Source organism: Neodiprion pinetum, chromosome 6 (assembly GCF_021155775.2).
Source record: "Neodiprion pinetum isolate iyNeoPine1 chromosome 6, iyNeoPine1.2, whole genome shotgun sequence".
In the NCBI taxonomy this organism is placed as follows: domain Eukaryota; kingdom Metazoa; phylum Arthropoda; class Insecta; order Hymenoptera; family Diprionidae; genus Neodiprion; species Neodiprion pinetum.
This window is the reverse complement of record NC_060237.1, coordinates 18,887,234-18,900,441: the sequence shown is the minus strand read 5'-3', so window position 1 is coordinate 18,900,441 and position 13,208 is coordinate 18,887,234. Positions and strand designations below refer to the sequence as shown.

Genomic DNA, 13,208 nt, shown 5'->3' with positions numbered 1-13,208 from the left:
TATATGTATACCTAAATTCTTCTTCGTCGAGAAAATACAATTATACGCTGAGAGAAATTTTTAGTTACGGTTACCGCTCGGTCCTTAACTATTTTCATTTTTTTTTATCACAATCACAGAATAATTCACAAATTGATTTTGCGTTGCAATTATCAAAAAAGGATAGACAGTAGCGGAAAATGATTAGGCGTAACTCGTTTTTCGTAATTCCAACAATATTCAAATAGTTTTTTTTAACGATACCTGTTTACCGAATTTTTCTAGTTACTATAGCAAATGAAACTCTTCTCAGCGTACGTATAGTTGTTCGAATTTGAAAATGTGCGAATTTACTCGACGCAGGCGTTGATTACAACTCTACGGTAACGTCACGTATTCCGGCACATAAGATATTCATTATACTTTATATACATAGTATAGTTCTAGGTAAGAAAAAAAGTGGAAAGAAGAAGAAAAAAGAATCAAGAACTACGAACGACGACACAAAAAGTAAAATAAAACGTTCGCCAGTCGTCCGTGACATTTATAATACAGATCGTAAATTTTATTTACCATTGAATATGTGTATAAGAGGTGTAAAGCCTCGAGTAAGAAAACGCATGCATTGTGCTTTTACGTGGGATTATTAAGACAAAACAAAAAAAAGAAAAAAAACCAATGTGAGCAGAACAAAAAGTCGTCTACTTTCTGGAAATATCGTATGAAATTCGGTAGCTGAATGAAACCAACGAGGTCGGTTCGAACGAATCAATCTTCATTAATTTAACCATTAAATTCGATATCCTCGGCAGTGATGTGAATCTTTTCGTTGAAAGCGTCAAACACAGTCGGGAGAACGTGGAATATCGAAAGTTTAACTCGATCCGTAAAAATTCGTACGACCGATCGAATCGGTCCCTGTTTCAATGGAATATATTTGCTGCTGTTTCCGAAAAGAATTTCGAGCCGTGGTTAGGCGATCTTCAACTTTTTGCATTTTCTTACCACGATCAAGAAATATAGTCTAGGTACAAAATGAAAATTAGTTTTCTGGCTGTTACCGGAAACTCTAGTATCCGTTGCAATTCTTTCTCATTACGATCACTGTTCGCTATATTTTCTTGCAACTGTTGCGAAAATTTAATGCTCGTGCAACGATAAATTGACGTTAAAGCCTTGTTTAACTAAAAAAGTAGAGTAAACCGAAGAAACTGATTTTGCGTTGCAATTACCGAAAAAGTATCGAAGATAGCGCAAAACGGTTAAGCGTAGCTCGTTTTTCGTAAAACCAACAATATTCAAACAGTTTTTCTAACGACACCTGTTTTACTCAATTTTTCTCACAGTGTAGCAAACCTACCGAACAGATTTAACGTTACTACCGACTGCAATGACCTCAACCATACGGTTACTCGTAACCAATTTCCCCGTAGTTCGTTACCATAATTTTCCATGTAAATAAAAGGAATGAAATAGTAGTAGAACTCAGTACGACACCGGCAGGTCTTAATCTAGACTTCTTAGATACCTACTCGAAGGCGTGACAACTGCACGCACATGTACGCCACGGGCTTTATTGACGCATTGCATCCGTGGTTGTGTGTATGAATACTCGCGTATCAAAATGGAATTGCCCGCGTTGAGCTCTTTCTCCTGGAGGCCTGCTCTTGCTCAAGGTAAGGTCCTACCCATTCACATCCACCACCAACACTCGCCCGATCCCCGTGGAATCACAAAACCACAAATTAACTACCATGCACATGCGTCAGAGGCACACATTTAAACACTGTTACATGCCAGAGTACAGCTTGGTCACCAAGTTTTTACTACTTCGGGCCGGCCAGACTTTATTTCTCGTCGAGGCGACGCCGCCGTTTGATATTTGACTTGATCGCTGATCGGTTGCATAATTTTCCACGCGTCCAGCTCGGAGTGACGCTGAAAATCACTCTTTTTCATTTTTTTTTTTCTTTTACTCTCTGTCATTCGGTTCTTGCTCAATGTATAGAAATATCGATATTTTTTCAAGAAGATCGTATGTAAGGTAAAGATCGTCTTGGGTTACTGACAATCGGAAATCTGTGATTGTCGAATGGAAATAAACGGACCACGTAATTTTATACTGAAAGGATTCAGTTCTCGTGAAATCCGTGTTCAAAAATCGATCTGAGCAAGTAGCTAAAGATGCTGAACTGAGAAACTTCTCACCGTTTCCTGAAGGAATATCGATGCCATCCTAATCAGCGATTTACAAATACCATAACGTATATCTAATATAAACTTTATGAGGATTTTCATTAGCAATCGTTCGATTGTGTAAATCAGCGCTATTTAACGAGGTGTTACGGCGCTTGACAAACGCATTTCTCTCTGACGAATGAAAGTCAAACATATACAGGGTGGGCTGTAAAAAAAACCGGACCAATTTAACACGTTAATAAAACCCGAACGCGTCAAAGGATTTTCAAAAAAAATTTTTATATAGCTCGCAATTAAAAGAACAAAACTTTATATAAGTTAATAAATAAATAATTTCACGATTCAAGATTTTCAATAGTTTCGAGCGAAAAAAGTTTCTGAAAATCGGTGAACGCGTTCGTATTTTAGTCACGTTTTGAGCCAGTCAAGTTTTATCTTTTTTTTGTTGCCCACCTGATATGTACATGTATTATTTGTATCCGGCATATTGCACATATTCCGTGTACGCGTATAAGATTTACACCTGCGGTATAAAATAGTTGCATATAAGTTGGAAGTGAGAATTTCTTTGTTACTGTTTGTCGAATACATTACGGATGTACGTACATACACTTAGATTCATTCCGTACTTCCATATATTTGTGTGCAGCTTGTTTAGAGACGCATTGGAAAAGGATGTTCAGGCCATTATTACCCGATTGCTAGTTAGTATCGACTGACGAAACTTTTCATCGTTTCTTTCGTTTCAAGTTACGCAAAGCCTCGCAATAATTCGGCAATAGATTCATTCGCTTGGATTCCGTAATCCCGAATGCGTTGCCGCAAGCGTTTCAATGCGATCTGAGTTGCAGGATTGTTTACTTTTTCTTCCAGTTTCAATCATTAAAATATCATAGATTTTATTTCATCGAATTTTCTTATCTGCCGATCTCAATGAATTTTATCGCGGTAGATGAGGCGTCATGCTTTTATACAAGGGGAAAAAAAAAAAAAAAAAATTGTGCGCCAGCATCCGTTGCGGGTATCTTCACGATACCTTAATGTAAATCGTGGTCACTCGAGAGATAACCATTCTTCACAATCTCATAACCCAGTTTTCCGTCATACAATAATACCTTGACGTCATTACAGCGACTCCTGAAGAATTGTATCCAGACAACGAGCTCTGCGATTTTTCAACCGTGCAACGATTTTCCGCCTCTATTTTTCTACGAAACTTTAGCTCTCCGAAAATTGTAAGAAAACGTTCTGCTATCAGTTTGAAAAAAATGACGAACCGCAGATGCGATTACTCAAGGTCCAACTCACACTTTTCAATATCAGAAAGTTGCAGATATACGGGAATAATGTTGGAATCAATGATCATACGGGTCAGATATCATCGATAAGGTGGGAGATGAAAGCGGCGTCGCTTCAATCGGCTGCATGATTCAGTCGGTGCAGTCTCAGACTCGTAAAGGAGCTTGCACGATGAAGTGCCAAGGCGTTTCTTGATCCCCATTGCGTACTATCACAAAGAGGTCTTCCTTGGAAAACTGCAGCTACTTATAATTATATATATATATAGCTACTGATATCATACCAACAAAGAGCAGTCAGCGCAACGAGATCAGAGTTTTGTTCTCTCGACGGTAAATTTGTCATATTTTTTTCTCTTTCAGATTTTTTCACACCTGCACATCGGCAAGATATCGGCATAATTTTTTTTCATTCTAATTCTTAGATTAGTTATAATATATATATATTTTTTTTGTTGTAGTTTTCCGACTCTTAGTATAAAAGCTCTATAATTATAAAGCTTTCGAATGTCGGTTTATAATTCTGTGACGATCATCCGAGAGTAAAATTTGCGGTAAAAGAATTTTTACTAAAATTTTTTTTGTAACACCCGCGTTATCGAAATTGAGTAATTTTCATAATTTCATGCCTGTTACTCGACTACGGTACAAAATTTTTTACCAGCACGTTGGACTTCAATGATATAAATACGCGCGAGAAGAATTTGTATCTTGTACCTACGATCGAAACATTGTAGGCAAGAGTACACGTGTACTGCTTTACAGCTGGATACTTGAAAATAATTTATTATTGTGCCAAATAGCCGAGTGACAAGCATGAAAAGAATATTCATACACGATGACGTGTACCTCATACGCGTTCAACAAGGCTGAATAAGTACACCTATAATTGAGGTCGAAATTTCACGATAACAGTTGATAGATACACATCTAGATGGGGCTGTTGTTTCTCGTCATATTTTTAATCTCGACTCGTAAGAAGAAAGTCGACAGCTCGATCTTATCCGTATTCGATAAGCGTAATCAGCCAGAGAAAATTTGACTCCGTTACAGATCTGAAGCGCGAGCTTTGTTTTCTTACCGATCAAACGTTGAAGATAAATAAAACCCGCAAAGGTGTAAAAATAGAAATGCAAACGTCGATCGAAGCCCTCGAAGATCAGCAATTATTGTCTGCAATTGCTCAACGATTGTTTCAACATTCAAGTATTTGCAGAGATTTCTTTGTTTTTCATCGAGTGTTCTTTCTTCCGGTGCACAATTTATTCCTCGATGTCTTATTGCCTTCGTTCGATACTTCACTTGATGCAATTCTTGCCGGCGATTCAAAATTCATGCTTCAATGATATCCGTCGACTGACACTCACCGCATTACCCGTAAAATTTAACTTTGTAATGAGTTTTCATTATCTAAATTGAATCGTTACGTAGCCTCGTAATGCCCTCTTTATCTGTCAATCTCAGATACTACGTCGAGTTTACCGAGTCCGTGTGCAAAGTGATAATTATTTCGTTCCGTTTGCAGCGGTTGGCGACTTTTCATTTAAAGACGTGTAAATTTACGACGACACTGGACACAAAATTGCATTTTCATCGCTCTGGTCCTACACTGAGAAAAATTTCATTTGTTATGGTAATCAGAAAAATACACGGAATTTCATGCGTACTTTAATTTACAAAGACTCGTCAAAGGTTTCATCATTATTGGCATCGGTTCAGTATTTTCTTTCTATAAAAGTTCTTATCCGATCGGATGATGCTACTCTCATTATCTTCGCACAACCGTCGTCATCGTGTCCAGGCGACCGCCTCTCCTCCACACGTCATTGTCATCGTTGAATACAGTAAACCGAGTTGCAAAACGGGAGTAGGCAATCGTAACCAGACCGCAAGTATTGCTCACGTTAGGTGTGAATTTATATTTCCGTTGCCTACTTACTAATCCGTATATATTCACGTTACAGGCCGGATTGCTGCATCCATGATAAAATACGCCGAGTTTTATTGTTAGGATATAACACTGAAACTAGAGAAGGATCGTTTCTCAGTGAGGTCTAATCACTTATTTTTCCATTCCGTGAATTGCGCATATTTTATTCATTCAACGGCAGGCTGTATTGCCTGCACTATTCGTTAAGCTTATAAATCTATAGTCAAGATACTTGAGTAGATATAAAAAAATTAGTAGATACAAAGCATACAAATTATTCAAATAACCACTGTCGCCATATTTTATCAATTTTCACAAATGCGAATTTGCCGTGAACATGATTGTGCGAGATATCGCAAGAAAGAAAAGACGAAAAAAAAAAAAAAAAAAACCAACGGCATATTCAATTATTCTCTTTCTTTACATTTCTTTGTTATTCTCTATTTGCCTTATCGACGATAAAAGTACAACAAAGAATTATGTCTCAAACATATTTCAATCAGAACATCGAATTCATTTATTACGACTAATTAGTCCGTGCGAAACTACGTTCTGCTTCATTTGAACCGATTCTTATTGTTAGTAGTCCCCGAACCGCAATGATTCGAGTTACGACAGAGGATTCAAGTTTCAAGGAAGAAAAGGGAAGCATAACTCGCGGAATTTCTTCATGCGGTTACATCACGTGGTTTCTTATCGATGAAAGTCTGCAAATATGCCAGCAAGCATTGTCATGCATGTAAACATTTGCGAGGCTAGATATTTTGCATCCATCACTCGAGCTTCCAGTTTCCGATTCCGTTTACACGTTCCTTACGCAATGACCAGCAGACATCTCGTCATTTTTCCGTAACTTCGCTTAGAAATATACAACGCTCAGGACGAACGTAATTGCAAGCTCATTTTTCCATGTCTTTCAATTAGGTATTTTTTTTTTTTTTTTTTACCAAGACACATGTCATTGCTGCGGCTCTTCGATAAATCAAACCGTAGATAGAATAAAAAGTATTTCGAAATGATGAATAATTTATGAGAATTATAGATAGCTTACAAATATTTGTGCTGCCTTTAAAAGAAGAAACAAGCAGCTTTTAAGGCTGGCCTTTAGCCAGCCCTCGAACTTACCGTTTTCATACTGCGGGTTCCAAGTTCACAGAAAAAAAAACATTAAAATTCAATTCGAATTTCGAACTATAAAAGTATATTCATGATTAACGATTTAAAAGCCCGTAAGTATCGGATTACATGAAAATGTTACGATTTTTTCTTCATTTTGAACAACTGTACTGGATCCGTCTTTAAAAATTTTAGAAGTCTGGCCTTGGATTCGTTATCTAATTTCTATCAAAAACCCCATATTTTTTCACATTTCGGATTTCGCAAATCTGGCCTCAGATTCGTGATCAGTCATCCAACAAACCTTTGAGTACCTACCAATTTTCATCAAAATCCAAATATTTTCAGTTGTTTTTTTTTCAACATATTGAATAAGCCTAATTTAAAATTTGCAAATTTGACTTTAGGTTCGTAATCATCGATCCAAAAAGTCTTACGGTACGAATGTTCATTTGAATCCATTCATTCATTCGCAAAATACCATCATTTTTATTTTATTTTTGGGAATCTTGTTATTTAAATAATTCAACAAGTGCTGAACCGATAAAAGCTAAAATCTAATCGATTCTAAGTTTGGAAAGCCGCGTTGATTGAGACTGAAATCCTTCAAATCCGATAACTCGTTCCCGTGATATCGTCGGGGAAAAAAATCGATCACCCACATATATACACACAGACGTCGATCCGATAGGAGGTGTTCTCTAGATCTTGAAACGACGAGATCTAGTGGTAACTCCAAGTCTCATTTACGGAGTGACTGCAATAATTTCCTTTTTTCTCTCAAAACACAGAAACGGGAAGTTAACAATCTCCATCATCTTGTAATAAAAGTATTTACGAGTGCAATTACTTGATTTAGAATCGCTGACATTGCGTTAATTTAGTTTTGTTTGAGTAAAATCAAGCCGAACATTAATTTGCAAGCTGTACAGACACTTGAAAACGGGTTGTACGTAACATTTGTTTTGAATTCTAGACACACGAATTCGTAACGTAACTACGTATACAGGGACGAAAAGTGCTCAAGTAATTTCACAGCTGTGTGGCTCAGAGTTTTCCATTAATTACTTTCACAATACATGAGCTTGCATCCGAGACTGCCGCTAATAACAAAAATTCCTAAAATCCCGTCGGGTGTAAAACAAATTTGACAAATGATTTTCTAAACGGTATTTGATCCTCAGACGCAAGCGGGGGGCCGCAAGCTCGGTAGACCCGTACATTATACACATCATAATTCATAATTAGCAATCAACGACGCGTGACCGAGTACAACAATAATTCATTACGTAATACGGCAGAAGCGTTGTGCAAGACGCCGCGTCTACATGTATTCTTTATATTCCTTACACGCATACACTGAGAATAATTTCATTCGTTACAGTAACTAGAAAAATTCAGTAAAACAGGTATGGTTAACAAAAAAAAAACTGTTTGAATATCGTTGGAATTGCGAAAAACGAGGTACACGCAACCATTTTGCGCTATTGTCGGTCCTATTTTGGTAATTGCAACGCAAAATCAGTTTCTTCGGTTTACTCTACTTTTTTAGTTAAATAAGGTCTTATCGTCAATTTATTGTTGCACAAGCATTAAATTTTCGCAACAGTTGCAAGAAAATATAGTAACAGTGATCGTTATGAGAAAGAATAGCAACGGATACTACAGTTTCCGGTAACAGCTAGAAAACTAATTTTCATTTTGTACCTACAACTATATTTTTCGATTGTGGTAAAAAATGAAAATAGTTAAGGACTGAGCGGTAACCGGAACTAAAAATTTCTCTCACAATCAGTGTAGCTGGGGACGCAATGTGTGGCCGAGGGATAGTCAGCGGGTTTTATCGGTTGCTTGGCATCCGCGTATAATACGTATCATGTATGTGCGTACATGATAGAAGCCAGAACATCGTTGGATGGAAAAAAAAGACTTAATTCCCGGTCTTGAACCGCGGAATGATCGCTACTTTTGTATTCATCCGGGGAATACTTCGCATGGCGACGAAGCAATTGATGGCTCTTACACCTGTTCAGGTATTCCACTCGGGAGAGACACGCTCATCGTAGACTCCGGGAATTCTATTTTTTCACTTCCTCCGTCCTTTTTGTCCATTTACATTTTGTTTTACCAATTTTTTCCCCCCTCCATTTTCATCTTACTTCTTAATTCTCCCTGGCTTCCAGCACTCGGAAATTAGCCGATCGTCCTTGCCTTGATTATTCTGGTTTTTTCCCAGACCTTAACTACGATCGGATTGGGTGTAGAAAACATGGAATAAAGAATGCAAAGAATCGTTTAAAACAACCCGATTTATGTGTTGAACGTTTGCCTGGAACAAGGAAGCTTCGATCTCTCTGACTATTCCTGCATCGCGAATATCTGATGTGTCTGTAAGCATACCCTGTGGCTAAAAGATTATAGGTGCACGTCTACAGTGCGAATTAATTCGACCAGTGTCTTGAAATTTCCCGTTGAAAATCGCTACCGAATTCATAATTAATTTGTAGCGAATCTTTAAGTAACCTGGCGTGCAAAAAATCAATTTCCTCGTACGCTCCGGGAATATACTTATAGGTACGTATCACTGAATATACCCACCAAGATTTCGTATTCATACACAATGTAAATTAGATTCGTAAAATAGGAGTTTTGCATATCGCCGAACGAATGATATCGAGTTCTCTTACCGAAACACGTATTGTATAATTTCAGCGAATCCAGTTGGTGGAAACATCCAATTTTTGCGGTAATTATTTCATATCCTGCGTTACGGATATTCGTCATCAATTTCCCTATATACTTTTTCCATGCAAACAAGTTTCATCGTCAGTAATACAGAAGTGGAGACTTCCGGGTTCTCCGCAACTATTAACTTCCTTCCGTTTTTCCCAACCGAACACGCTTAACCGGTATCTCCGCAGAGTTGGGTTTCGATGGAAACGAGTATGTTCAGTGATTCACTCAATAATGACAGCCCTCATATATGATTAGCATATATTTATACATGACGTATGCGATCGGTAACTTTTTTCTACGAATACTATCGCACGGTCGAAAGAGCGAAGATAAATTATAGCAATCAACTTAAACCTTTGAAACCGAGTTTCAAGAATCATTTAAATATCGATCATATAGGGAATTTTGCGTTATAACAGAGAGAGAAAAAAAAACGAAAAAAAAGTAACGCACCGGTTTGATTCACGTATTCTTAGTTACCTTGAAAACATGTTTCGTCACTGATTGCATCCTAGGTTTTTTCCATTCTTAACGAGTATCCACTCACTTCACTTCCCTGCACAGCAAGGAATCGGTGATGTATCCAAAACTCGGAGAAAATCATTCTGACAAAATGAGTCACGAAACTTTTCGAATAACCGGGAGTATCTGCAATCTTCTATTCTTCAATAAGTCTTTAACGTCAATTTATTGTTACACAAGCGTTAAATTTTCGCATCATTTACAAGAAAATGTAGTAACAGTGATCGTAACGATAAAGAATAGTAACGGACGCTAAACTTTCCGGTAACAGCTGGAAAACTAATTTTCATTTTCTACCTAGAACTATATCTTTCGATTGTGGAAAAAAATAAAAATAGTCAAGGACCGAGCGACAGTCGGAACTAAAAATTTCTCTCAGTGTAACACACAAATGAACTGTATAAGAATGAAACCCGCCTTATATCGCGGTACCTACATATTACGTAATTCTACTTAGGGCCGAAGTTTCGTCGTGATGTACGGGCCGAGAGTTTGTGCATTAGATCGATACAGAATCTGAGGCCCCCAGGAGATTTTTCTCATGTTTTCTCATCGCGGTTATGTGGTTACGATATTCCCATGCAGGGTCGCGTGTGCCGAGTGGTATGGATGCAGTCTAATGGGTGTTGAATGACGCCCGCATAAACTCCGTATCCCCATCAGATCAAAGTTACTCCCGCGTCAGGCCATTAAACAATTTATAAAACCAGCCCCCAGATGGCCGTTCGGAGAGTCAAGAGAAAGGGGGGACAACCGGGGGACAATGTCGCGTGTTACAGAAATACGGGTCCCTAAATTGGTATAAATTGACCCGGACTGACGACGAGTGACAATGGAAACTTCAACGACTAGGATGCCCACAACTAAATCTACAAATGGCGCGTCTCCGTGCGTAATTACTCTGTATGTAATTAATATTGTAACATTAAATTTACAAACACCGCAACGATCAAAACCGAGATGCGCTCATTGAGCAAATGAAGTTTGTTTTTTTCACAACCTCGCACGATGTTTTGGTCAACGTACAGTCCTTGTAACTATTTTCATTTCTTTGCCAAAAACGAAAAGTATAGTTGACGGTACGAAATGAAAATTAGTTTGGCAACTGTGACTAGAAATTATAGTATTTGTTACGATTCTTGATCACTCGTAATGTGTTCACTTGTAGCTATCGGGATAATTTGATGTTGGCGTAGACATCAAATTTAGGTTGATTGTAAGACTTAATTCAACTGCAATAATTTAGTGAGTTAAACAAAGAGTTTTCACCTCGGGATAACCAGAAAATATATATCCATCTTTTTTTTGGTCAATCCAGAAATATTAAAACCGTTCCTATTTCACTAAATTATTTTTAACCAAATTCTCAATGACAGTTTATTGCACTGTAATTCGGAAGAAGATCGAGTTAAAGATTCGCTAAGTCTACCGTATAGATTAGCCGGAAAGAAATTGATTGCCATAGATTAATGTTGCATAATTTTTTCCAAGAAAATTGTCAAATCTTGACAACATTCGATTGCAAAATAAATGCCAACCATGTTACACCCGCGTTGATTAAAGAATTTCTATGAAATCCTGTAGTTTTCTTATTCGATTTTAGTTGCGGTGTGAGGCTTGAATTTCAATGATCTAAAATCGACTTGGTCGAGTCGGATCAAATAATTGAACACAGTTTTTTTTAAAACACTCGAGTGTAAGTACAGTACGTCAATCGGAGGAGCAAGAATGCCCGATGTATTCCGAATACCTGTGTCCAATGAAGGAATGCCGCATATATAGTGTGAATCGCAGGGGTTGAAGGAGTAAGATCGATACTTTGGGCAGCCCTTGTAGCCGCAGCGACGGACACCTGCAAGGATCTCTGAAAGAGCGGCTGAAAGAGGCAGAGAGAGAAAGAGAGAGAGATAAGAAGAAGGTAAAAAATAGAGAAAAAGAGAAAGACTACCGCTCTGACGAAAAAGGTATAAAAATTGGGCTCATCTCGGAGGGGAGACGACCGGTCGGTCTGGTCCTTCATTTGAAGCCACCACGCTTTTTTTCCTCTTCTTCTTCTTCTTCTTCTTCTTCTTATCCTCTGTCTATTTCACCTCGACCGCCACAGACTTTAAGGGCGTCCCAAGACGCTGTCTCTGGCTTTTACCACGGCCAGACAGCCGCGGTTAGCGACTTTAACGTACCCCATAATACGCGTATTACGTGTGGGTACGTACCTGTCTTTGCATGAATTGAATCGTTTTTTCTGATACGTTCGTTCACTTTCCTGTCCAATTTCTACTTATAGAAAATTTCGATTGCAGGCGAAAGCTGCTTCTCCGTCTCTCTGCGTGTGATGTAATACACACAAATGCGTTACACGCGATCATTGGAGTTTCAAAGAATAATCAAATGGCCTGGGAAAATTCTCGTATCCGTTTCTATTCGTTGAGGAAAAAAATTACTTCCCGTCCTGCTGCTAAGAAGAACGTCATTCTCAGCAAAGTGGGAAACAAAAAAAGAAATATATCATGACTCTTATGATTTCTATAGGTATGGATGATTCGAAGAGAGAAAACTTTTCGTAGCGTTTATCTTCGCTCTCTTGCGGCAGACTGCTGAAACCCGACCGAAGAGACCGCGAGGAAAAGTCTTCCAGCGGCAAGAAACTTGTTGAAATTAAAAGAAACGAATGAACTCGTTCGATGAACAATCGGGACGATGCATAACTTGATGAGCGGAATAGCCATACGTTGACATTTGGGAATCGAGTCTTCTTTTGTTCACATGTTATTGGCGTGATATTTAACCTACGCAGTAACGCACGTTACATCCAAGGAGCGTAAATGGCACGCATGGCCGAACGTATTGTCGATGTTTTCAAGAAAGTGTGCGTATTTATTCTACGATGACTTTGTTAATTAGCTGTGTACATGTTTTGTACACGCGATGCATATATAAATCGAAGGACTGTGATTCCTGCAACGTTCCTAATTGCACGACTCGCAAGTCGTGACCAATCCAGCCGGTCGTTACAACTGATTGAATCTCTTTTTCCTCCCCCTCTTCTTTGGCTCATTTTTTATTCGTCGTTTTTCTTCCATTTGGAGACAACAACTTGTTATGAATAATGAATCGTTTCGTGGAACGAAAAACTAAACAGAAATGAATATGGAAAATCAACAGAAGAAAATAAACGCGTTTACATACGAAATCCGTATGAGTAAAAACAAATTTAGCCACGTATATACAGCCATGATTAGTTACTCTCCACTGGAAAGGGAAATTGGGATTGCAGCCATTTTGAAGCAAATAGAAAAAAAACAAAAAAACTCTGAATAGAATGTTGCGCAACTGGTGCGCACCATTTTTTCAAACCGAGTGCGCAAAATAGTACATTCCTGCACTAATACGGAAATTAAATCGAAATATATGTTTACACTACATGAAAA

At 38.1% G+C, this 13,208-nt stretch overlaps 1 long non-coding RNA gene across 1 annotated transcript in view; it reads left to right on the top strand.

Annotated features, from left to right (window-relative positions):
- Positions 1-10,468, top strand: part of LOC138191150 (uncharacterized) — a 61,170-nt gene extending 50,702 nt beyond the window's left edge. Inside the window, exon 3 of the long non-coding RNA XR_011177456.1 lies at positions 10,366-10,468. This is a non-coding gene — a long non-coding RNA (uncharacterized lncRNA). The remainder of the gene's footprint in view (positions 1-10,365) is intronic.
- Positions 10,469-13,208: the final 2,740 nt, after the last annotated feature.